The sequence below is a fragment of the Furipterus horrens genome, unplaced genomic scaffold (assembly GCF_987537825.1).
Source record: "Furipterus horrens unplaced genomic scaffold, mFurHor1.1.pri manual_scaffold_5, whole genome shotgun sequence".
Classification (NCBI taxonomy): Eukaryota; Metazoa; Chordata; class Mammalia; order Chiroptera; family Furipteridae; genus Furipterus; species Furipterus horrens.
The window spans coordinates 169,004,609-169,028,158 of record NW_028327175.1 but is presented as its reverse complement, the minus strand read 5'-3'; the positions used below and the strand labels follow the sequence as shown (position 1 = coordinate 169,028,158).

Here is a 23,550-nt window from a genome sequence, read left to right as displayed (position 1 = left end):
GGAATGGCATGAGCTAAGACAGAGGGACAGGTCTGAAGAGCAGTTCAACTCAACAGGACTTTCAGCTGCATGAAGGAAGTGACAGCTATTACTATTATCTTGTGACTTATGCACGAGTCCCTGATGTAAACTTTATGTCTAATCTGGGTGACACCCACCTGTGACACACGGGTATGACAGAACAGCCACCACTTGCTCAGGTCACTGCTTGAGCTGTACTGTCACTAAATATATTCAGTTAATCCTCACAATCACCCTGAGAAGTAGGTATTGTTAACACCCCCATTTTTAAAAGATTTTATTTATTTACTTTTAGAGGGAGGGGAAGAGAGGGGAAGGAACATTCATCAGTTGGCTCTCGCATGCCCCCAACTGGGGACCTGGCCCACAACCAGGCATGTGCCCTGAGTGGGAATCGAATCAGTGAACCTTTTGGTTCACAGGCCAGTGCTCAACTCCCTGGTCCACACCAGTGAGGGCTAACACCTCCATTTTAAAGATGAGGAAACAAAGGCATGGAGACTGTAAGAGGCAAGATTAGGGAAGGATGACCAAGGTGAGGAGGACCCAATGCCAGGGCAACAAACTGCCCAGGCACCTCACCCAGCCATCTTATCAGGGAACACCTTACAGCACAGAAAGTGCCTTGAAGGAAAGGTACCTGTTAATCCCCCTCAAATTCCCAACCATTAACTGAAGCAAGGAAGGAATAAAGGACCTTGAGAGCCAGTTATGGGTGAGTAAGGTAACAGGCCCTGCCTGTCCAGCTCCTGGACTCAACCTGGCCCTACCCTGCAAGCTTTTGTTCCTGTGTGCAGGCAGGGCAGAAGCTCGCCCCTCACAATGCCACTCCATACCCAAGTCAGGGCAGCAGGGAACAAAGCGAACGGCCTGCAGAGAGCGCAGAGTGGCTAGATACGTCAATACCCGGGGTCTGTCCTAAACACCCATCTCCACAACAGGTCACAGATTACATGGGTGGACACAGAAATGTCCCAGGCAAGCTGTTCCCCACTTGGGATAGCACAGGCTAGCTTGACTTCTGCCCTCCGAAGTTTCTAGGTGAGGAACTTCACAACTCTCCTTAAGACACAAGACACAGTTTCTACCTTGCTAAGCCTTGAGGGGACTAAGGTGAGGCCCCAGGAGAGAGAAAAGTCCAGCAATCCCTCCCTGAAGCTGTGGCCAAGGTTGGAGAAGGTGAAAAGGCAGAGAAGGTAAAGAAACAGGTGAACACAGCACCCGGGATGAACCCCACATTCTTTTAAATACAGTGCTTTACAAATAAAACTCCCACAGCAGTAGCTGCCAGGAATTTGCGTCTTCCCAGTTCCGGAAGAAAGTTCCTGAAGGCAGCTCCTCTACCAGCTTTCTCCTTAAAGAAGCCTTTCCCGGAAGGCACACAAAACACCCTCGAGAACTTAGCTGGTCGGAGGGGACGAGGCTATGGGCCATGACCCACACCAGCCAGTCGCCTTCAGGTCGCAGGATCACCCGGTCCCAGGTCAGCCCAGGCCCGCTGAACCCCGTCCCCGGCAGCGCAGCGTATTCACGTGGCCCTGGCCATGAGGGGCCCACACGGAAGGCAATCCGCACAGCTGATCAAGCTGATGCACACAGACCATGTAAGCAGATGAAGCTCCTCCGGGACCAGCCGGACACCGCCTCCCACCCCCTGTGCTGTGCAACCAGGAAGCCATAGGGCGGGTTGGGGAAACTCACTCACCTAGCCACCGGCCACGGGGGGGAAAGGAGCGGCGAGGAGCAAAGGGGACGCGGGCAGCAACGGCTCTCTCTGCGCGCGTCCCAAGCGCGGCGCCTCGGGCAGGTCTGGGGCTCGCTCCCGCTCCGGCTCTCGGGACACTCTGGACCTACCGGCTTCACAGCGGCCAGGGCGGGGCGCGGGGAGGAGCCAGCAGTGCGGAAAACTCCAAGAGCGCCTGGGGTTCGCGCCCCGGGGCGGAGCCGCTCGTTCCAAGGGCGGGGCCCGGGGCGCAAGGGGCGTGGTCTGAGCGCAGCACCACCCCCAGGTGTGAGCCATTTTGGGCCAGCTGGCCGAGAGCTGCCTCCCGCGGCTTGAACAAGGAAGCCGAGTTTTTCCGGCTCCTAAGCGCCCATGAGAGGACTCCGCGGGGGCACCGAGGTCTGCGTGGAGCTTCCTCTACCTCCGGAGATCGGTCCCGCTCTCCGTGCACCGCTTTCCGGGAGGGGGTTCCCCAAGTCCCCCCAGGCTTGGGTACCATTGTTAGTGACTATTTAAAGAAGGGGGTGGGGGGAGGGAGAGAAGGAAGGTAAGAAGGGGAAGAAGGGTCTAGGCAAGGAACTAGTATAACTGACCCATGGACGTGGACAACGGGGTGGGGATTGACTGGGAGAAGGGGTTGGGGGGAGCAATGGAGGAAAACGCGGGACAACAATAAAAATATATAAAAAATAAAATGAAGTAGAGAAACTTTCTACATTAATAACGTCACACAATAGTACGGAAATGGAAAGGCGGTGGGGAGAATAGCTTCATAGTGGAGAAATCTGACCAACTAACTACCTCAGCCAGGAGATCAAGGTCAACATCCAGAGTGAATAGGGCTTCAATATGGCTGCTCCCAGGGGCAGGCGAGAGCTAAAGTGAAAGTACAGACCCTAAATCCCTCCCCGCGTGGATCTTGGCGCAGAGTTCAGGAGATGGAAGGCGCAGTGTCTGAGCAAAGGGGACCTCAGCCAGAAGGGCAGTGTGGACAGGATATGGCTGAGCTTGTGCAGCTCCTGGATGAACAGTTTTTTACCACCAATTACTGAGCTGGCCATATCATCCTCCAAGATGGGAGTATAAATGGCTTTGAGGTTCAGAAACAAAACTTGCTGGCTACTAGTTACACACAAACTTTGTGTAAAAGATGATGTGATAGTAGCTCTGAAAAATGCGAATGGTGATGACATTTTGAAATTTGAGCCCCTTTTTGCAGAGATGCAGATTCTGCTTTCAGTGGCGATAGATCTTGGTTTCAGGAACTCTGGCCCACCAGGGGATGAGAGGAGAGGATATGCGGCTGTCCAGAGCACGCATGGCTAATTTCCATTAAGCCATAAGGAAAAACTGATGGTAACAGAGGAAAATATCGACTATTAAAGATAGCAAATCAGAAAATGGAGAAAAACAAGGAGAATTTAAAGATTTTACAACTGCCTGCAACGTGCTTTAGAAAGAAAAACTAACATCCCAAAGAGAAAATAAATGAGACAAATAATCCATATTCTCACAAGTAAAAAAGAAAACAGAAAAAAAAAAAAAACGTGGCAAATGCATTACTGAAGAAAATGATAACTCGAAAATGAGCCCTGAGTGGTGTGACTCAGTTGGCTGGGTGTCTAGCAAAGTGAAAGGCTGCAGGGTTTCATTCCTGGTCAGGGCACATGCCAGGGTTTCAGGTTTGGTCCCAGCCAGGGCACTGGGGGCACAGAGGAGAGGCACCGATGGATGTTTCTCACATCGATGTTTTCTCTCCCTCTTTTTCTCCCTTCCCCTCTCTAAAAATAAATAAAATCTTTAAAAAAAAAACACAAAAGACCTTGACAATGATGATCCAGGAATCTGTGTTACTATCTTCCCTGAAGATTACTAAGATCTGGTTCTAAAGTGTCTTGTAGAATAATGTTTCTTATAAGCATTATAAAGCTGCTCTTTATATTTTAGTTTGTTGAGTGTAGCAGACATTTAGAAAAGCAAGATTTAATTTTTCTCTAGATTTTAGAGACACCCATCTTATAAACATAGATGACTTTTTTTTTTAACTTTATAGATTTTTATTAAAAATCTGATCAGCCAACTTAACGTTTTCCACCAACACGGGGGGCAGAAACCCTCACAGGCTTCACAATCTTTTGTTTAGGTGCTGCCTTTGTGGGAGCCTTAGCAGCAGCCATTGCTGTCTTTTTAGATGCTTGCTTAGCCTTTTTTGCTTCCTTGGCAGCCCTGATAGCTTGTTCTCGTTGAGCTTTCCTAACTTCAGGTTTCTGATTCCTCTTGGCCATTATATCGGCCAGAGATGCACCAGTGATGGCCCTCTGGAATTTGACTGCACGGCGGGTTCTCTTCTTCTGAATTTCTTCCGACTGTCCCTTTTTGTGCTTTCTTCTGTAGAGGACAGTCCAGTTTATCTGCCGAGGATTCCTCTTGGAAAGGAACGCCGACTCACATTTTGCATTAAGAAATTGGAAAACCTTCCCGTCGGTCCTGGCGTAGCGCCTCCCATGTCCAGGGTAGATCTTGTACCCGCTGAAACTGCACAGCTCGACCTTCATGGTTGCTACTGCCGGAAAGAAGGAAAGATGGTGAAGACCATAGATGACTTTTTAAAATAGCTGTGTATAATATTTGCTGATTTAATTACCATCTTTTAAATCACAGAAATTCATTACAAAAGTTAAATGATTTTTAATGAAAAAAGTGAATAGTATGTACCAGTGTGGTCTTCTTTCCCAGAACACATACTCCCAGTCTAATTCTCAGTTGAGGAATATTCTACAAAATACCTAAACAGTACTCCTTAAAACTATGTAAGTCATCAAAAACAAAGAAAGTCTGGAACACACTCTGTCTCAGCCAAGAGAGCCCTAAGGAGATGTGAAAATTAAATGTAATGTGGTATCTTGGATGGGTTCCTATCCTATGATAAAAAAAAATTTTTTTTAAGCTGAGATTCACTCTTCAGTCCCCAACCCACTTTTTAGGTGTGCCCTTCTCTGCAACAAATTCTCTGTGTGTTTATGTGTGTGTGTATTCACATATATTATTTACAAAGCAGCCTTGCAGTATTTTTCTGCGACATGCTTTTTCACACTGTTTTGGAGGGACCATGCAAGCAGAGCTGGATCAACTTGATTCTTCCTAATGACTGCACAGTGTGCGCAATCGTGTGTGTCATTCTTTATCACCTAGCTCCTTAGGGAAGGATATTTACGTTGTCGCCTATTGGCAGCTGTTACAAGCGGTAACAGGTGGTCCTGTTTGCTTTTATACCGCTGGTGACGCGAGAAAGGCCGGAAGCGGTCGGCTGAAGCCCTCTGAATGGGAGTGAGAACTGGGTGTGAACTGGGCGCAAGGCTAGCTAGCCCTTTTATAACCTAGCCTCAGCCCCACGATGAGCCCTGGGGACCCAGTCGTCTTCCATGGCTTCTCCCAAGGCACGGCTCTTTTTCCAGCCTGCACTGAATTTTTCGGAGATAAGTGGGCGGATGAGGGTGAAACTGAGGCCAAAGGCTTCAGAGCAACTTAGAGAAAACCAGAGGGTGTTGGCACCAGGTCGGTGCAGTAGCTGGCCGGACTTGCGGCGCCTGGGTGAAGCCTCCACCTAACCCGCAGCATCCCTCGCGCTCTCATGGGGTGCGGGGAGGGGGGAGTTCATTTGTCAAGATCACCTGGCATCCACCTACCCAACCCCTCTGCCTAGACACCCTGGTCGCCTCTCCCTCATCCCAGCGCATCATTGCCACAAAGACAGCTTCTTTGAATGACTCACTTTTTATAAGGCTCAGTGAAAGGTTCTTTAATTATTACTTTTAAACAATAATAAGTCATTTAGGATGGCATTCCGTCTGTATGTAGCACACACTTTCTTGCCTCAGAACTGAGCCCTTCAAGGTCAGAACGGTTAATAGTGGGGAGACTAAAGAAAGGTCTTAATACTTTTCCTTCCATTTTGTATGTTCTGGCTGGACTAATCAAATTAACAAGAGACATTAACAGGAGAAAATCAAAGTTTTAATACATGCTCATGGGAAACTCACATAGGCATGAAAATCCAAAAGACAAGTGCGGCAACCTTGGGTATACAAGACATTTTGTACAAAGAATGGAGGAGGGCTATTCGATTTCAGAAGTGAGAGTGGGCCATTTTCAGGTAGTTGAGGAGGAGGGGAACAAATTCTTGCTAGGCAACCCAGAAACAATGGGGCACAGGGGTATCTAGTTGATAGGCACCTGCCTGAAGCCCTGTGATTTACCATACTTAATTCAAATTAGGCTAAGGCAGCACCCAATCTAAAATCTCCTTCCTAAAACAGGTTTCTCAATCTGACTCTCTTGGACAGGAAAGCGGGTGGAGAGGGTCGAAGGTTCTCTCTGAGTCCTGTTTCTTAATAAACACCTAAAATTAATATCCCCCAAAAGCAGCTTTGGGGTGTTAGAATTTTAATTTCTATCAACTTCCATGGATTAGAATCAGAACTCGTCGTCGTCGGCAGCCGTCCGTCTCGAGAGACGATGGTGTAGCTTCTTAAGAGTCTATCTGCACCGCCGAGAATGGCTGTGCAGTCCGACTCGGGAGTGACACGGTATCTGTCTCCTCCCATGTTGAATCGACATCTTGCGATGACGCTGGAGTGTCCTCTCCAGTGGAGCTGAAGCTACAGAGCCTGGGCAGGGTGATATGGAGGGTCTGCTGTTGCCCATGCAGCAGACCCCCCCTCTCTTCGCAGCTGAAGGGTCCAAGGGAAAGACGGAGTCAATACAGCTTGGCTTCAGGTGCGCCGCAGGAGTTGCCGGTGTTGACTACAACGTCAAACCGCCTTAGGGACTCCGGCTCCGGATTTTCTGTCGGGGTTTACTCCCTTAGCCTTTCCCCTGAAGAGGTATGCCGCAAGGCAGCGGAGGTTTTTTGGAGTCAGAGTTTTCCTTCTCTGATGTGCCCTGACTGGAAGATCGAACCAGCGACACTTAGCTCGCAGGCCGACGCTCAATCCACTGAGCCAAACCATAAAACTATATATTCCAAGAAAGATATCATCCAAAGAAGCAACACATTCCATTGTACAATTTTATGGGTTTTAAAAATGTTGTTGGTAGCAACTTGAAATGCTTTTGTCTAAAAAATAAACAGACAAATAGGTATTCAAAGATGATTCTGTGTGACAGAACTTCTCAGTAATTGAATAAATAAAAGATCAAACTATCTCATCAATAATTTCTAAACCGAAAGCAGGACCCAGAGATTGAACTCATGACCAAAGCATCACGACCTTCCTATAAACAAACTTTGGACAAATCAAAAGAATTAGAAGCTACTGATTATACCACAAATTATTACTCTATTGACTTTGTCATTAAAAAAAATCAGCCACCATGGCCAGGTGGGCCCCCGTTGTACTAATGCAAAGTGGGAAGAACACGCCCTCCCATCACGGGAGGGAAGTTGTAACCTGCCATAGCATCACCTAGATTCAGCACAGGTAGGTTCCAGGTTTGAAATACAGTGCAGCTACAAGTGTGTCTAAACACAGGGATGATGCTAAGACTTGCAACAATAATGGCTGTGACGCAGCCAGAAATGCCCCCAGTGGTCTGACAGAAGGTGGAAAGAGACATGTCTCATGACATACCTGTATTCTCCATGGTGGTGGCTGTTGCAAGTGTCGGAGATCTTGTACGCCAGGTGGACTGCAGGTGCACTGGTGGCAAGCGTGAACACTAGTGCCTGTGATCATGGGGAAGGTGTTATACTCTGCAATGAGGTTGTGGATGTTCCTCCTTCCTGCAGCAGCCATGCTGTGGCCAGATGGATCCCCAGTTAAGAAAAGAGGGGGTGACTTTAGCCAAGGGAATGTTGCCACTGGGTGGTATGTGGTCAGAATTAGGAAGGGCAAGGACAGGGGGCAGTGGTTTTCCTATGGAGCAGGAGTGGTGTCCATAGGCTCCTCGGGGTCCATGGCAGGGATTTGGTGAACTGCCATGGATCTTACACTGCCACCTGGAGATGATACGACTGTGGTGGCATAGTACGGAGGAGTCGTGTCCATTTCGGTGTCATCATCCTGTAAAGCGGGCCGAGAGGTCAAACGTGTAGATGCTCTGGCAGTGATCGTAACAGGGGCCTGCCCCATTTGAGTGGCCAGGGGAAGGGTTCCTGCAGGCACCGAGGCAGGTGGAGGCAGAGAAGCAGCAGGCTGAGTGACCTGGGTCTTGTCCCCCGCAGTCTTTTTCCTTGGACCCTCAGATCTTTCCATGGTGTGCAGCTTTGGGTCCATGGCAAGGCAAGGAAGTTTAGCAGGCGGGGGCAGCTCACCTCGATCCCACCGCAGTGGTGGCAGTGGAAGCAAGAGCGGCCCAGACTGCTTTCTTTTGCGGGGCCTCCTGCTGGCAGAGGCCCGGGGAGAATTGCTGCTGGATTGCTTCTCCTTCCCTACACATACTGAATCTGGAGTGCTGGGCAGATGCCCACTGCTGTGGGGGCTGTCCCCATGATCCTGCCCTTTTTCCTCTACCTGGCTGGTCTTGTGTGCCGTGTCTTTTGGGGACTCTTCCGGGACCTTCCCCACCACCTCCTTTGGGAAAGGAAGTGGGACGATTATAGAGGGTCCCGGCTCCTCAGCCTTGACTGCCTGCTCAGGTGGTGAGCGCAGGCCAGAAGATCTGCGACCTGAATGACGAATAGGGCCCGGTCTCAAGCTTCCAGACCTCCCGGATGTACAAGCAGGAAGCACAGGCTTCTGCGGGGGGTCCTTCCATTTCACCAACTGGTGGACTTCCAGAGGGAAGCGCACAGTCTGTGCGAGAGGACACCGCCCTCTCGGGACAAGGCCGAAGGCCGATGGACCGGGAGCATGACAGAAATGACATAGTGGGTGGAAATGTCTGACAGCAGGGTGGTCCCAGCCAGGTGGGCCATAATCACGGGTGACATGGTGATGGCCACCAGGCAAGGGATGGTGGCCGCGGCGGAGGCGGCAGAAGAACAAGCGAATCCGAGAAATGAAATTGCCCATGTAGGGGCAGTTGTGCGCCAAACGAACTCAAATAAGAGTGGAAACAGGGAGAGTCTCTCCTTTGCTTCCTCCTCCTCTGGGGTTCTAGCACACACTGAACTGACTTCAGCCAGGACCTTCTGATGTCTCCATGGAAACATCAATGGACCTTGAGAGGTCACAGAGGAAGGGGCGGGGCCTCCCTGAATGGCCAATCCCATCATGACCTTCTAGCACCTGGGACCTGCATCTCTGTGTAGCAAGTGTTTGGCACCTGCCTTGCCCTCCATGAGGCCTTTGTCCCATACCACTGAGGCCCCACCTGCCTGACATCACCGTGTCTGGCCACTGGCTCTGTGGGAGCTTTGGCGCCTGCCCCACTGTTGTCCCAGGGGCCAGGTCCTGCTCAAAGTCAGTACGGGAGCCACCTGGCTCCTTCCTGGACATGGCCCACCTCCTCAGGGGACCTTTTCAGCTTCTCTTGGAAGCCCGAGGCAGGAGCACTTTCTCCATGTCTGCCCTGGCCACCAGCCTCACCAGTCAGCTGTGAAACACTGTGAGGTGGAGTGGACACAAAGCCCTAACCAACAGGCTGCTGCACCTGGAGACATCCCAGAAAAGAGCTGGCAGCTAGCAGGGGTGTAAACCCAATGTGCTGAATTACTAATGAATAAAAAGGGAAGGAACTAATGGAAATCAAAGCATACCGAATTGCTCAGAAGGAACATACATATATATTAACTTTAGAATTTGTTAAACATGTGAAATGTTTAAAAACGACTATTAAGATGAAAACAGAAGCCTGGCTGGTGTGTTTCAGTGGAATGGGCGCCACCCTGTGAAGAAAAAGGTCACCGGTTCAATTCCCAGTCCGGACACATGCCTGCGTTACAGGACAGGTCCCCGTTTGGGGGCATGTGAGAGGTAAAATCGGTCAAGGTATCTCTTACACACTGATGTTTCTCTCCATCTTTTTCTCCCTCCTTTTCCCTCTCTCTAAAAGGAAATAAATAAAATCTTTAAAAAAAAAAAACACAAAAGACCTTGACAATGATGATCCAGGAATCTGTGTTACTATCTTCCCTGAAGATTACTAAGATCTGGTTCTAAAGTGTCTTGTAGAATAATGTTTCTTATAAGCATTATAAAGCTGCTCTTTATATTTTAGTTTGTTGAGTGTAGCAGACATTTAGAAAAGCAAGATTTAATTTTTCTCTAGATTTTAGAGACACCCATCTTATAAACATAGATGACTTTTTTTTTTAACTTTATAGATTTTTATTAAAAATCTGATCAGCCAACTTAACGTTTTCCACCAACACGGGGGGCAGAAACCCTCACAGGCTTCACAATCTTTTGTTTAGGTGCTGCCTTTGTGGGAGCCTTAGCAGCAGCCATTGCTGTCTTTTTAGATGCTTGCTTAGCCTTTTTTGCTTCCTTGGCAGCCCTGATAGCTTGTTCTCGTTGAGCTTTCCTAACTTCAGGTTTCTGATTCCTCTTGGCCATTATATCGGCCAGAGATGCACCAGTGATGGCCCTCTGGAATTTGACTGCACGGCGGGTTCTCTTCTTCTGAATTTCTTCCGACTGTCCCTTTTTGTGCTTTCTTCTGTAGAGGACAGTCCAGTTTATCTGCCGAGGATTCCTCTTGGAAAGGAACGCCGACTCACATTTTGCATTAAGAAATTGGAAAACCTTCCCGTCGGTCCTGGCGTAGCGCCTCCCATGTCCAGGGTAGATCTTGTACCCGCTGAAACTGCACAGCTCGACCTTCATGGTTGCTACTGCCGGAAAGAAGGAAAGATGGTGAAGACCATAGATGACTTTTTAAAATAGCTGTGTATAATATTTGCTGATTTAATTACCATCTTTTAAATCACAGAAATTCATTACAAAAGTTAAATGATTTTTAATGAAAAAAGTGAATAGTATGTACCAGTGTGGTCTTCTTTCCCAGAACACATACTCCCAGTCTAATTCTCAGTTGAGGAATATTCTACAAAATACCTAAACAGTACTCCTTAAAACTATGTAAGTCATCAAAAACAAAGAAAGTCTGGAACACACTCTGTCTCAGCCAAGAGAGCCCTAAGGAGATGTGAAAATTAAATGTAATGTGGTATCTTGGATGGGTTCCTATCCTATGATAAAAAAAAAATTTTTTTTAAGCTGAGATTCACTCTTCAGTCCCCAACCCACTTTTTAGGTGTGCCCTTCTCTGCAACAAATTCTCTGTGTGTTTATGTGTGTGTGTATTCACATATATTATTTACAAAGCAGCCTTGCAGTATTTTTCTGCGACATGCTTTTTCACACTGTTTTGGAGGGACCATGCAAGCAGAGCTGGATCAACTTGATTCTTCCTAATGACTGCACAGTATGCGCAATCGTGTGTGTCATTCTTTATCACCTAGCTCCTTAGGGAAGGATATTTACGTTGTCGCCTATTGGCAGCTGTTACAAGCGGTAACAGGTGGTCCTGTTTGCTTTTATACCGCTGGTGACGCGAGAAAGGCCGGAAGCGGTCGGCTGAAGCCCTCTGAATGGGAGTGAGAACTGGGTGTGAACTGGGCGCAAGGCTAGCTAGCCCTTTTATAACCTAGCCTCAGCCCCACGATGAGCCCTGGGGACCCAGTCGTCTTCCATGGCTTCTCCCAAGGCACGGCTCTTTTTCCAGCCTGCACTGAATTTTTCGGAGATAAGTGGGCGGATGAGGGTGAAACTGAGGCCAAAGGCTTCAGAGCAACTTAGAGAAAACCAGAGGGTGTTGGCACCAGGTCGGTGCAGTAGCTGGCCGGACTTGCGGCGCCTGGGTGAAGCCTCCACCTAACCCGCAGCATCCCTCGCGCTCTCATGGGGTGCGGGGAGGGGGGAGTTCATTTGTCAAGATCACCTGGCATCCACCTACCCAACCCCTCTGCCTAGACACCCTGGTCGCCTCTCCCTCATCCCAGCGCATCATTGCCACAAAGACAGCTTCTTTGAATGACTCACTTTTTATAAGGCTCAGTGAAAGGTTCTTTAATTATTACTTTTAAACAATAATAAGTCATTTAGGATGGCATTCCGTCTGTATGTAGCACACACTTTCTTGCCTCAGAACTGAGCCCTTCAAGGTCAGAACGGTTAATAGTGGGGAGACTAAAGAAAGGTCTTAATACTTTTCCTTCCATTTTGTATGTTCTGGCTGGACTAATCAAATTAACAAGAGACATTAACAGGAGAAAATCAAAGTTTTAATACATGCTCATGGGAAACTCACATAGGCATGAAAATCCAAAAGACAAGTGCGGCAACCTTGGGTATACAAGACATTTTGTACAAAGAATGGAGGAGGGCTATTCGATTTCAGAAGTGAGAGTGGGCCATTTTCAGGTAGTTGAGGAGGAGGGGAACAAATTCTTGCTAGGCAACCCAGAAACAATGGGGCACAGGGGTATCTAGTTGATAGGCACCTGCCTGAAGCCCTGTGATTTACCATACTTAATTCAAATTAGGCTAAGGCAGCACCCAATCTAAAATCTCCTTCCTAAAACAGGTTTCTCAATCTGACTCTCTTGGACAGGAAAGCGGGTGGAGAGGGTCGAAGGTTCTCTCTGAGTCCTGTTTCTTAATAAACACCTAAAATTAATATCCCCCAAAAGCAGCTTTGGGGTGTTAGAATTTTAATTTCTATCAACTTCCATGGATTAGAATCAGAACTCGTCGTCGTCGGCAGCCGTCCGTCTCGAGAGACGATGGTGTAGCTTCTTAAGAGTCTATCTGCACCGCCGAGAATGGCTGTGCAGTCCGACTCGGGAGTGACACGGTATCTGTCTCCTCCCATGTTGAATCGACATCTTGCGATGACGCTGGAGTGTCCTCTCCAGTGGAGCTGAAGCTACAGAGCCTGGGCAGGGTGATATGGAGGGTCTGCTGTTGCCCATGCAGCAGACCCCCCCTCTCTTCGCAGCTGAAGGGTCCAAGGGAAAGACGGAGTCAATACAGCTTGGCTTCAGGTGCGCCGCAGGAGTTGCCGGTGTTGACTACAACGTCAAACCGCCTTAGGGACTCCGGCTCCGGATTTTCTGTCGGGGTTTACTCCCTTAGCCTTTCCCCTGAAGAGGTATGCCGCAAGGCAGCGGAGGTTTTTTGGAGTCAGAGTTTTCCTTCTCTGATGTGCCCTGACTGGAAGATCGAACCAGCGACACTTAGCTCGCAGGCCGACGCTCAATCCACTGAGCCAAACCATAAAACTATATATTCCAAGAAAGATATCATCCAAAGAAGCAACACATTCCATTGTACAATTTTATGGGTTTTAAAAATGTTGTTGGTAGCAACTTGAAATGCTTTTGTCTAAAAAATAAACAGACAAATAGGTATTCAAAGATGATTCTGTGTGACAGAACTTCTCAGTAATTGAATAAATAAAAGATCAAACTATCTCATCAATAATTTCTAAACCGAAAGCAGGACCCAGAGATTGAACTCATGACCAAAGCATCACGACCTTCCTATAAACAAACTTTGGACAAATCAAAAGAATTAGAAGCTACTGATTATACCACAAATTATTACTCTATTGACTTTGTCATTAAAAAAAATCAGCCACCATGGCCAGGTGGGCCCCCGTTGTACTAATGCAAAGTGGGAAGAACACGCCCTCCCATCACGGGAGGGAAGTTGTAACCTGCCATAGCATCACCTAGATTCAGCACAGGTAGGTTCCAGGTTTGAAATACAGTGCAGCTACAAGTGTGTCTAAACACAGGGATGATGCTAAGACTTGCAACAATAATGGCTGTGACGCAGCCAGAAATGCCCCCAGTGGTCTGACAGAAGGTGGAAAGAGACATGTCTCATGACATACCTGTATTCTCCATGGTGGTGGCTGTTGCAAGTGTCGGAGATCTTGTACGCCAGGTGGACTGCAGGTGCACTGGTGGCAAGCGTGAACACTAGTGCCTGTGATCATGGGGAAGGTGTTATACTCTGCAATGAGGTTGTGGATGTTCCTCCTCCTGCAGCAGCCATGCTGTGGCCAGATGGATCCCCAGTTAAGAAAAGAGGGGGTGACTTTAGCCAAGGGAATGTTGCCACTGGGTGGTATGTGGTCAGAATTAGGAAGGGCAAGGACAGGGGGCAGTGGTTTTCCTATGGAGCAGGAGTGGTGTCCATAGGCTCCTCGGGGTCCATGGCAGGGATTTGGTGAACTGCCATGGATCTTACACTGCCACCTGGAGATGATACGACTGTGGTGGCATAGTACGGAGGAGTCGTGTCCATTTCGGTGTCATCATCCTGTAAAGCGGGCCGAGAGGTCAAACGTGTAGATGCTCTGGCAGTGATCGTAACAGGGGCCTGCCCCATTTGAGTGGCCAGGGGAAGGGTTCCTGCAGGCACCGAGGCAGGTGGAGGCAGAGAAGCAGCAGGCTGAGTGACCTGGGTCTTGTCCCCCGCAGTCTTTTTCCTTGGACCCTCAGATCTTTCCATGGTGTGCAGCTTTGGGTCCATGGCAAGGCAAGGAAGTTTAGCAGGCGGGGGCAGCTCACCTCGATCCCACCGCAGTGGTGGCAGTGGAAGCAAGAGCGGCCCAGACTGCTTTCTTTTGCGGGGCCTCCTGCTGGCAGAGGCCCGGGGAGAATTGCTGCTGGATTGCTTCTCCTTCCCTACACATACTGAATCTGGAGTGCTGGGCAGATGCCCACTGCTGTGGGGGCTGTCCCCATGATCCTGCCCTTTTTCCTCTACCTGGCTGGTCTTGTGTGCCGTGTCTTTTGGGGACTCTTCCGGGACCTTCCCCACCACCTCCTTTGGGAAAGGAAGTGGGACGATTATAGAGGGTCCCGGCTCCTCAGCCTTGACTGCCTGCTCAGGTGGTGAGCGCAGGCCAGAAGATCTGCGACCTGAATGACGAATAGGGCCCGGTCTCAAGCTTCCAGACCTCCCGGATGTACAAGCAGGAAGCACAGGCTTCTGCGGGGGGTCCTTCCATTTCACCAACTGGTGGACTTCCAGAGGGAAGCGCACAGTCTGTGCGAGAGGACACCGCCCTCTCGGGACAAGGCCGAAGGCCGATGGACCGGGAGCATGACAGAAATGACATAGTGGGTGGAAATGTCTGACAGCAGGGTGGTCCCAGCCAGGTGGGCCATAATCACGGGTGACATGGTGATGGCCACCAGGCAAGGGATGGTGGCCGCGGCGGAGGCGGCAGAAGAACAAGCGAATCCGAGAAATGAAATTGCCCATGTAGGGGCAGTTGTGCGCCAAACGAACTCAAATAAGAGTGGAAACAGGGAGAGTCTCTCCTTTGCTTCCTCCTCCTCTGGGGTTCTAGCACACACTGAACTGACTTCAGCCAGGACCTTCTGATGTCTCCATGGAAACATCAATGGACCTTGAGAGGTCACAGAGGAAGGGGCGGGGCCTCCCTGAATGGCCAATCCCATCATGACCTTCTAGCACCTGGGACCTGCATCTCTGTGTAGCAAGTGTTTGGCACCTGCCTTGCCCTCCATGAGGCCTTTGTCCCATACCACTGAGGCCCCACCTGCCTGACATCACCGTGTCTGGCCACTGGCTCTGTGGGAGCTTTGGCGCCTGCCCCACTGTTGTCCCAGGGGCCAGGTCCTGCTCAAAGTCAGTACGGGAGCCACCTGGCTCCTTCCTGGACATGGCCCACCTCCTCAGGGGACCTTTTCAGCTTCTCTTGGAAGCCCGAGGCAGGAGCACTTTCTCCATGTCTGCCCTGGCCACCAGCCTCACCAGTCAGCTGTGAAACACTGTGAGGTGGAGTGGACACAAAGCCCTAACCAACAGGCTGCTGCACCTGGAGACATCCCAGAAAAGAGCTGGCAGCTAGCAGGGGTGTAAACCCAATGTGCTGAATTACTAATGAATAAAAAGGGAAGGAACTAATGGAAATCAAAGCATACCGAATTGCTCAGAAGGAACATACATATATATTAACTTTAGAATTTGTTAAACATGTGAAATGTTTAAAAACGACTATTAAGATGAAAACAGAAGCCTGGCTGGTGTGTTTCAGTGGAATGGGCGCCACCCTGTGAAGAAAAAGGTCACCGGTTCAATTCCCAGTCCGGACACATGCCTGCGTTACAGGACAGGTCCCCGTTTGGGGGCATGTGAGAGGTAAAATCGGTCAAGGTATCTCTTACACACTGATGTTTCTCTCCATCTTTTTCTCCCTCCTTTTCCCTCTCTCTAAAAGGAAATAAATAAAATCTTTAAAAAAAAAAAACACAAAAGACCTTGACAATGATGATCCAGGAATCTGTGTTACTATCTTCCCTGAAGATTACTAAGATCTGGTTCTAAAGTGTCTTGTAGAATAATGTTTCTTATAAGCATTATAAAGCTGCTCTTTATATTTTAGTTTGTTGAGTGTAGCAGACATTTAGAAAAGCAAGATTTAATTTTTCTCTAGATTTTAGAGACACCCATCTTATAAACATAGATGACTTTTTTTTTTAACTTTATAGATTTTTATTAAAAATCTGATCAGCCAACTTAACGTTTTCCACCAACACGGGGGGCAGAAACCCTCACAGGCTTCACAATCTTTTGTTTAGGTGCTGCCTTTGTGGGAGCCTTAGCAGCAGCCATTGCTGTCTTTTTAGATGCTTGCTTAGCCTTTTTTGCTTCCTTGGCAGCCCTGATAGCTTGTTCTCGTTGAGCTTTCCTAACTTCAGGTTTCTGATTCCTCTTGGCCATTATATCGGCCAGAGATGCACCAGTGATGGCCCTCTGGAATTTGACTGCACGGCGGGTTCTCTTCTTCTGAATTTCTTCCGACTGTCCCTTTTTGTGCTTTCTTCTGTAGAGGACAGTCCAGTTTATCTGCCGAGGATTCCTCTTGGAAAGGAACGCCGACTCACATTTTGCATTAAGAAATTGGAAAACCTTCCCGTCGGTCCTGGCGTAGCGCCTCCCATGTCCAGGGTAGATCTTGTACCCGCTGAAACTGCACAGCTCGACCTTCATGGTTGCTACTGCCGGAAAGAAGGAAAGATGGTGAAGACCATAGATGACTTTTTAAAATAGCTGTGTATAATATTTGCTGATTTAATTACCATCTTTTAAATCACAGAAATTCATTACAAAAGTTAAATGATTTTTAATGAAAAAAGTGAATAGTATGTACCAGTGTGGTCTTCTTTCCCAGAACACATACTCCCAGTCTAATTCTCAGTTGAGGAATATTCTACAAAATACCTAAACAGTACTCCTTAAAACTATGTAAGTCATCAAAAACAAAGAAAGTCTGGAACACACTCTGTCTCAGCCAAGAGAGCCCTAAGGAGATGTGAAAATTAAATGTAATGTGGTATCTTGGATGGGTTCCTATCCTATGATAAAAAAAAAATTTTTTTTAAGCTGAGATTCACTCTTCAGTCCCCAACCCACTTTTTAGGTGTGCCCTTCTCTGCAACAAATTCTCTGTGTGTTTATGTGTGTGTGTATTCACATATATTATTTACAAAGCAGCCTTGCAGTATTTTTCTGCGACATGCTTTTTCACACTGTTTTGGAGGGACCATGCAAGCAGAGCTGGATCAACTTGATTCTTCCTAATGACTGCACAGTGTGCGCAATCGTGTGTGTCATTCTTTATCACCTAGCTCCTTAGGGAAGGATATTTACGTTGTCGCCTATTGGCAGCTGTTACAAGCGGTAACAGGTGGTCCTGTTTGCTTTTATACCGCTGGTGACGCGAGAAAGGCCGGAAGCGGTCGGCTGAAGCCCTCTGAATGGGAGTGAGAACTGGGTGTGAACTGGGCGCAAGGCTAGCTAGCCCTTTTATAACCTAGCCTCAGCCCCACGATGAGCCCTGGGGACCCAGTCGTCTTCCATGGCTTCTCCCAAGGCACGGCTCTTTTTCCAGCCTGCACTGAATTTTTCGGAGATAAGTGGGCGGATGAGGGTGAAACTGAGGCCAAAGGCTTCAGAGCAACTTAGAGAAAACCAGAGGGTGTTGGCACCAGGTCGGTGCAGTAGCTGGCCGGACTTGCGGCGCCTGGGTGAAGCCTCCACCTAACCCGCAGCATCCCTCGCGCTCTCATGGGGTGCGGGGAGGGGGGAGTTCATTTGTCAAGATCACCTGGCATCCACCTACCCAACCCCTCTGCCTAGACACCCTGGTCGCCTCTCCCTCATCCCAGCGCATCATTGCCACAAAGACAGCTTCTTTGAATGACTCACTTTTTATAAGGCTCAGTGAAAGGTTCTTTAATTATTACTTTTAAACAATAATAAGTCATTTAGGATGGCATTCCGTCTGTATGTAGCACACACTTTCTTGCCTCAGAACTGAGCCCTTCAAGGTCAGAACGGTTAATAGTGGGGAGACTAAAGAAAGGTCTTAATACTTTTCCTTCCATTTTGTATGTTCTGGCTGGACTAATCAAATTAACAAGAGACATTAACAGGAGAAAATCAAAGTTTTAATACATGCTCATGGGAAACTCACATAGGCATGAAAATCCAAAAGACAAGTGCGGCAACCTTGGGTATACAAGACATTTTGTACAAAGAATGGAGGAGGGCTATTCGATTTCAGAAGTGAGAGTGGGCCATTTTCAGGTAGTTGAGGAGGAGGGGAACAAATTCTTGCTAGGCAACCCAGAAACAATGGGGCACAGGGGTATCTAGTTGATAGGCACCTGCCTGAAGCCCTGTGATTTACCATACTTAATTCAAATTAGGCTAAGGCAGCACCCAATCTAAAATCTCCTTCCTAAAACAGGTTTCTCAATCTGACTCTCTTGGACAGGAAAGCGGGTGGAGAGGGTCGAAGGTTCTCTCTGAGTCCTGTTTCTTAATAAACACCTAAAATTAATATCCCCCAAAAGCAGCTTTGGGGTGTTAGAATTTTAATTTCTATCAACTTCCATGGATTAGAATCAGAACTCGTCGTCGTCGGCAGCCGTCCGTCTCGAGAGACGATGGTGTAGCTTCTTAAGAGTCTATCTGCACCGCCGAGAATGGCTGTGCAGTCCGACTCGGGAGTGACACGGTATCTGTCTCCTCCCATGTTGAATCGACATCTTGCGATGACGCTGGAGTGTCCTCTCCAGTGGAGCTGAAGCTACAGAGCCTGGGCAGGGTGATATGGAGGGTCTGCTGTTGCCCATGCAGCAGACCCCCCCTCTCTTCGCAGCTGAAGGGTCCAAGGGAAAGACGGAGTCAATACAGCTTGGCTTCAGGTGCGCCGCAGGAGTTGCCGGTGTTGACTACAACGTCAAACCGCCTTAGGGACTCCGGCTCCGGATTTTCTGTCGGGGTTTACTCCCTTAGCCTTTCCCCTGAAGAGGTATGCCGCAAGGCAGCGGAGGTTTTTTGGAGTCAGAGTTTTCCTTCTCTGATGTGCCCTGACTGGAAGATCGAACCAGCGACACTTAGCTCGCAGGCCGACGCTCAATCCACTGAGCCAAACCATAAAACTATATATTCCAAGAAAGATATCATCCAAAGAAGCAACACATTCCATTGTACAATTTTATGGGTTTTAAAAATGTTGTTGGTAGCAACTTGAAATGCTTTTGTCTAAAAAATAAACAGACAAATAGGTATTCAAAGATGATTCTGTGTGACAGAACTTCTCAGTAATTGAATAAATAAAAGATCAAACTATCTCATCAATAATTTCTAAACCGAAAGCAGGACCCAGAGATTGAACTCATGACCAAAGCATCACGACCTTCCTATAAACAAACTTTGGACAAATCAAAAGAATTAGAAGCTACTGATTATACCACAAATTATTACTCTATTGACTTTGTCATTAAAAAAAATCAGCCACCATGGCCAGGTGGGCCCCCGTTGTACTAATGCAAAGTGGGAAGAACACGCCCTCCCATCACGGGAGGGAAGTTGTAACCTGCCATAGCATCACCTAGATTCAGCACAGGTAGGTTCCAGGTTTGAAATACAGTGCAGCTACAAGTGTGTCTAAACACAGGGATGATGCTAAGACTTGCAACAATAATGGCTGTGACGCAGCCAGAAATGCCCCCAGTGGTCTGACAGAAGGTGGAAAGAGACATGTCTCATGACATACCTGTATTCTCCATGGTGGTGGCTGTTGCAAGTGTCGGAGATCTTGTACGCCAGGTGGACTGCAGGTGCACTGGTGGCAAGCGTGAACACTAGTGCCTGTGATCATGGGGAAGGTGTTATACTCTGCAATGAGGTTGTGGATGTTCCTCCTCCTGCAGCAGCCATGCTGTGGCCAGATGGATCCCCAGTTAAGAAAAGAGGGGGTGACTTTAGCCAAGGGAATGTTGCCACTGGGTGGTATGTGGTCAGAATTAGGAAGGGCAAGGACAGGGGGCAGTGGTTTTCCTATGGAGCAGGAGTGGTGTCCATAGGCTCCTCGGGGTCCATGGCAGGGATTTGGTGAACTGCCATGGATCTTACACTGCCACCTGGAGATGATACGACTGTGGTGGCATAGTACGGAGGAGTCGTGTCCATTTCGGTGTCATCATCCTGTAAAGCGGGCCGAGAGGTCAAACGTGTAGATGCTCTGGCAGTGATCGTAACAGGGGCCTGCCCCATTTGAGTGGCCAGGGGAAGGGTTCCTGCAGGCACCGAGGCAGATGGAGGCAGAGAAGCAGCAGGCTGAGTGACCTGGGTCTTGTCCCCCGCAGTCTTTTTCCTTGGACCCTCAGATCTTTCCATGGTGTGCAGCTTTGGGTCCATGGCAAGGCAAGGAAGTTTAGCAGGCGGGGGCAGCTCACCTCGATCCCACCGCAGTGGTGGCAGTGGAAGCAAGAGCGGCCCAGACTGCTTTCTTTTGCGGGGCCTCCTGCTGGCAGAGGCCCGGGGAGAATTGCTGCTGGATTGCTTCTCCTTCCCTACACATACTGAATCTGGAGTGCTGGGCAGATGCCCACTGCTGTGGGGGCTGTCCCCATGATCCTGCCCTTTTTCCTCTACCTGGCTGGTCTTGTGTGCCGTGTCTTTTGGGGACTCTTCCGGGACCTTCCCCACCACCTCCTTTGGGAAAGGAAGTGGGACGATTATAGAGGGTCCCGGCTCCTCAGCCTTGACTGCCTGCTCAGGTGGTGAGCGCAGGCCAGAAGATCTGCGACCTGAATGACGAATAGGGCCCGGTCTCAAGCTTCCAGACCTCCCGGATGTACAAGCAGGAAGCACAGGCTTCTGCGGGGGGTCCTTCCATTTCACCAACTGGTGGACTTCCAGAGGGAAGCGCACAGTCTGTGCGAGAGGACACCGCCCTCTCGGGACAAGGCCGAAGGCCGATGGACCGGGAGCATGACAGAAATGACATAGTGGGTGGAAATGTCTGACAGCAGGGTGGTCCCAGCCAGGTGGGCCATAATCACGGGTGACATGGTGATGGCCACCAGGCAAGGGATGGTGGCCGCGGCGGAGGCGGCAGAAGAACAAGCGAATCCGAGAAATGAAATTGCCCATGTAGGGGCAGTTGTGCGCCAAACGAACTCAAATAAGAGTGGAAACAGGGAGAGTCTCTCCTTTGCTTCCTCCTCCTCTGGGGTTCTAGCACACACTGAACTGACTTCAGCCAGGACCTTCTGATGTCTCCATGGAAACATCAATGGACCTTGAGAGGTCACAGAGGAAGGGGCGGGGCCTCCCTGAATGGCCAATCCCATCATGACCTTCTAGCACCTGGGACCTGCATCTCTGTGTAGCAAGTGTTTGGCACCTGCCTTGCCCTCCATGAGGCCTTTGTCCCATACCACTGAGGCCCCACCTGCCTGACATCACCGTGTCTGGCCACTGGCTCTGTGGGAGCTTTGGCGCCTGCCCCACTGTTGTCCCAGGGGCCAGGTCCTGCTCAAAGTCAGTACGGGAGCCACCTGGCTCCTTCCTGGACATGGCCCACCTCCTCAGGGGACCTTTTCAGCTTCTCTTGGAAGCCCGAGGCAGGAGCACTTTCTCCATGTCTGCCCTGGCCACCAGCCTCACCAGTCAGCTGTGAAACACTGTGAGGTGGGGTGGACACAAAGCCCTAACCAACAGGCTGCTGCACCTGGAGACATCCCAGAAAAGAGCTGGCAGCTAGCAGGGGTGTAAACCCAATGTGCTGAATTACTAATGAATAAAAAGGGAAGGAACTAATGGAAATCAAAGCATACCGAATTGCTCAGAAGGAACATACATATATATTAACTTTAGAATTTGTTAAACATGTGAAATGTTTAAAAACGACTATTAAGATGAAAACAGAAGCCTGGCTGGTGTGTTTCAGTGGAATGGGCGCCACCCTGTGAAGAAAAAGGTCACCGGTTCAATTCCCAGTCCGGACACATGCCTGCGTTACAGGACAGGTCCCCGTTTGGGGGCATGTGAGAGGTAAAATCGGTCAAGGTATCTCTTACACACTGATGTTTCTCTCCATCTTTTTCTCCCTCCTTTTCCCTCTCTCTAAAAGGAAATAAATAAAATCTTTAAAAAAAAAAACACAAAAGACCTTGACAATGATGATCCAGGAATCTGTGTTACTATCTTCCCTGAAGATTACTAAGATCTGGTTCTAAAGTGTCTTGTAGAATAATGTTTCTTATAAGCATTATAAAGCTGCTCTTTATATTTTAGTTTGTTGAGTGTAGCAGACATTTAGAAAAGCAAGATTTAATTTTTCTCTAGATTTTAGAGACACCCATCTTATAAACATAGATGACTTTTTTTTTTAACTTTATAGATTTTTATTAAAAATCTGATCAGCCAACTTAACGTTTTCCACCAACACGGGGGGCAGAAACCCTCACAGGCTTCACAATCTTTTGTTTAGGTGCTGCCTTTGTGGGAGCCTTAGCAGCAGCCATTGCTGTCTTTTTAGATGCTTGCTTAGCCTTTTTTGCTTCCTTGGCAGCCCTGATAGCTTGTTCTCGTTGAGCTTTCCTAACTTCAGGTTTCTGATTCCTCTTGGCCATTATATCGGCCAGAGATGCACCAGTGATGGCCCTCTGGAATTTGACTGCACGGCGGGTTCTCTTCTTCTGAATTTCTTCCGACTGTCCCTTTTTGTGCTTTCTTCTGTAGAGGACAGTCCAGTTTATCTGCCGAGGATTCCTCTTGGAAAGGAACGCCGACTCACATTTTGCATTAAGAAATTGGAAAACCTTCCCGTCGGTCCTGGCGTAGCGCCTCCCATGTCCAGGGTAGATCTTGTACCCGCTGAAACTGCACAGCTCGACCTTCATGGTTGCTACTGCCGGAAAGAAGGAAAGATGGTGAAGACCATAGATGACTTTTTAAAATAGCTGTGTATAATATTTGCTGATTTAATTACCATCTTTTAAATCACAGAAATTCATTACAAAAGTTAAATGATTTTTAATGAAAAAAGTGAATAGTATGTACCAGTGTGGTCTTCTTTCCCAGAACACATACTCCCAGTCTAATTCTCAGTTGAGGAATATTCTACAAAATACCTAAACAGTACTCCTTAAAACTATGTAAGTCATCAAAAACAAAGAAAGTCTGGAACACACTCTGTCTCAGCCAAGAGAGCCCTAAGGAGATGTGAAAATTAAATGTAATGTGGTATCTTGGATGGGTTCCTATCCTATGATAAAAAAAAAATTTTTTTTAAGCTGAGATTCACTCTTCAGTCCCCAACCCACTTTTTAGGTGTGCCCTTCTCTGCAACAAATTCTCTGTGTGTTTATGTGTGTGTGTATTCACATATATTATTTACAAAGCAGCCTTGCAGTATTTTTCTGCGACATGCTTTTTCACACTGTTTTGGAGGGACCATGCAAGCAGAGCTGGATCAACTTGATTCTTCCTAATGACTGCACAGTGTGCGCAATC

At 48.4% G+C, this 23,550-nt stretch overlaps 1 protein-coding gene and 5 pseudogenes across 1 annotated transcript in view; 1 reads left to right on the top strand and 5 right to left on the bottom strand.

The window, feature by feature from the left end:
* ANXA11 (annexin A11) overlaps positions 1-1,783 on the bottom strand; it is a 45,434-nt gene extending 43,651 nt beyond the window's left edge. The window contains exon 1 of the mRNA XM_090278292.1: positions 1,727-1,783. The gene's annotated coding sequence lies outside the window, so the exon portion shown is untranslated. The remainder of the gene's footprint in view (positions 1-1,726) is intronic.
* An 867-nt stretch (positions 1,784-2,650) lies between these two features.
* LOC150010351 (tRNA wybutosine-synthesizing protein 3 homolog pseudogene) lies at positions 2,651-3,620 on the top strand (annotated as a pseudogene).
* Positions 3,621-3,810: 190 nt separating this feature from the next.
* On the bottom strand, positions 3,811-4,330 carry LOC150010350 (large ribosomal subunit protein eL24 pseudogene; annotated as a pseudogene).
* A 5,693-nt stretch (positions 4,331-10,023) lies between these two features.
* On the bottom strand, positions 10,024-10,543 carry LOC150010349 (large ribosomal subunit protein eL24 pseudogene; annotated as a pseudogene).
* A 5,693-nt stretch (positions 10,544-16,236) lies between these two features.
* Positions 16,237-16,756, bottom strand: LOC150010348 (large ribosomal subunit protein eL24 pseudogene; annotated as a pseudogene).
* A 5,692-nt stretch (positions 16,757-22,448) lies between these two features.
* LOC150010347 (large ribosomal subunit protein eL24 pseudogene) lies at positions 22,449-22,968 on the bottom strand (annotated as a pseudogene).
* Positions 22,969-23,550: the final 582 nt, after the last annotated feature.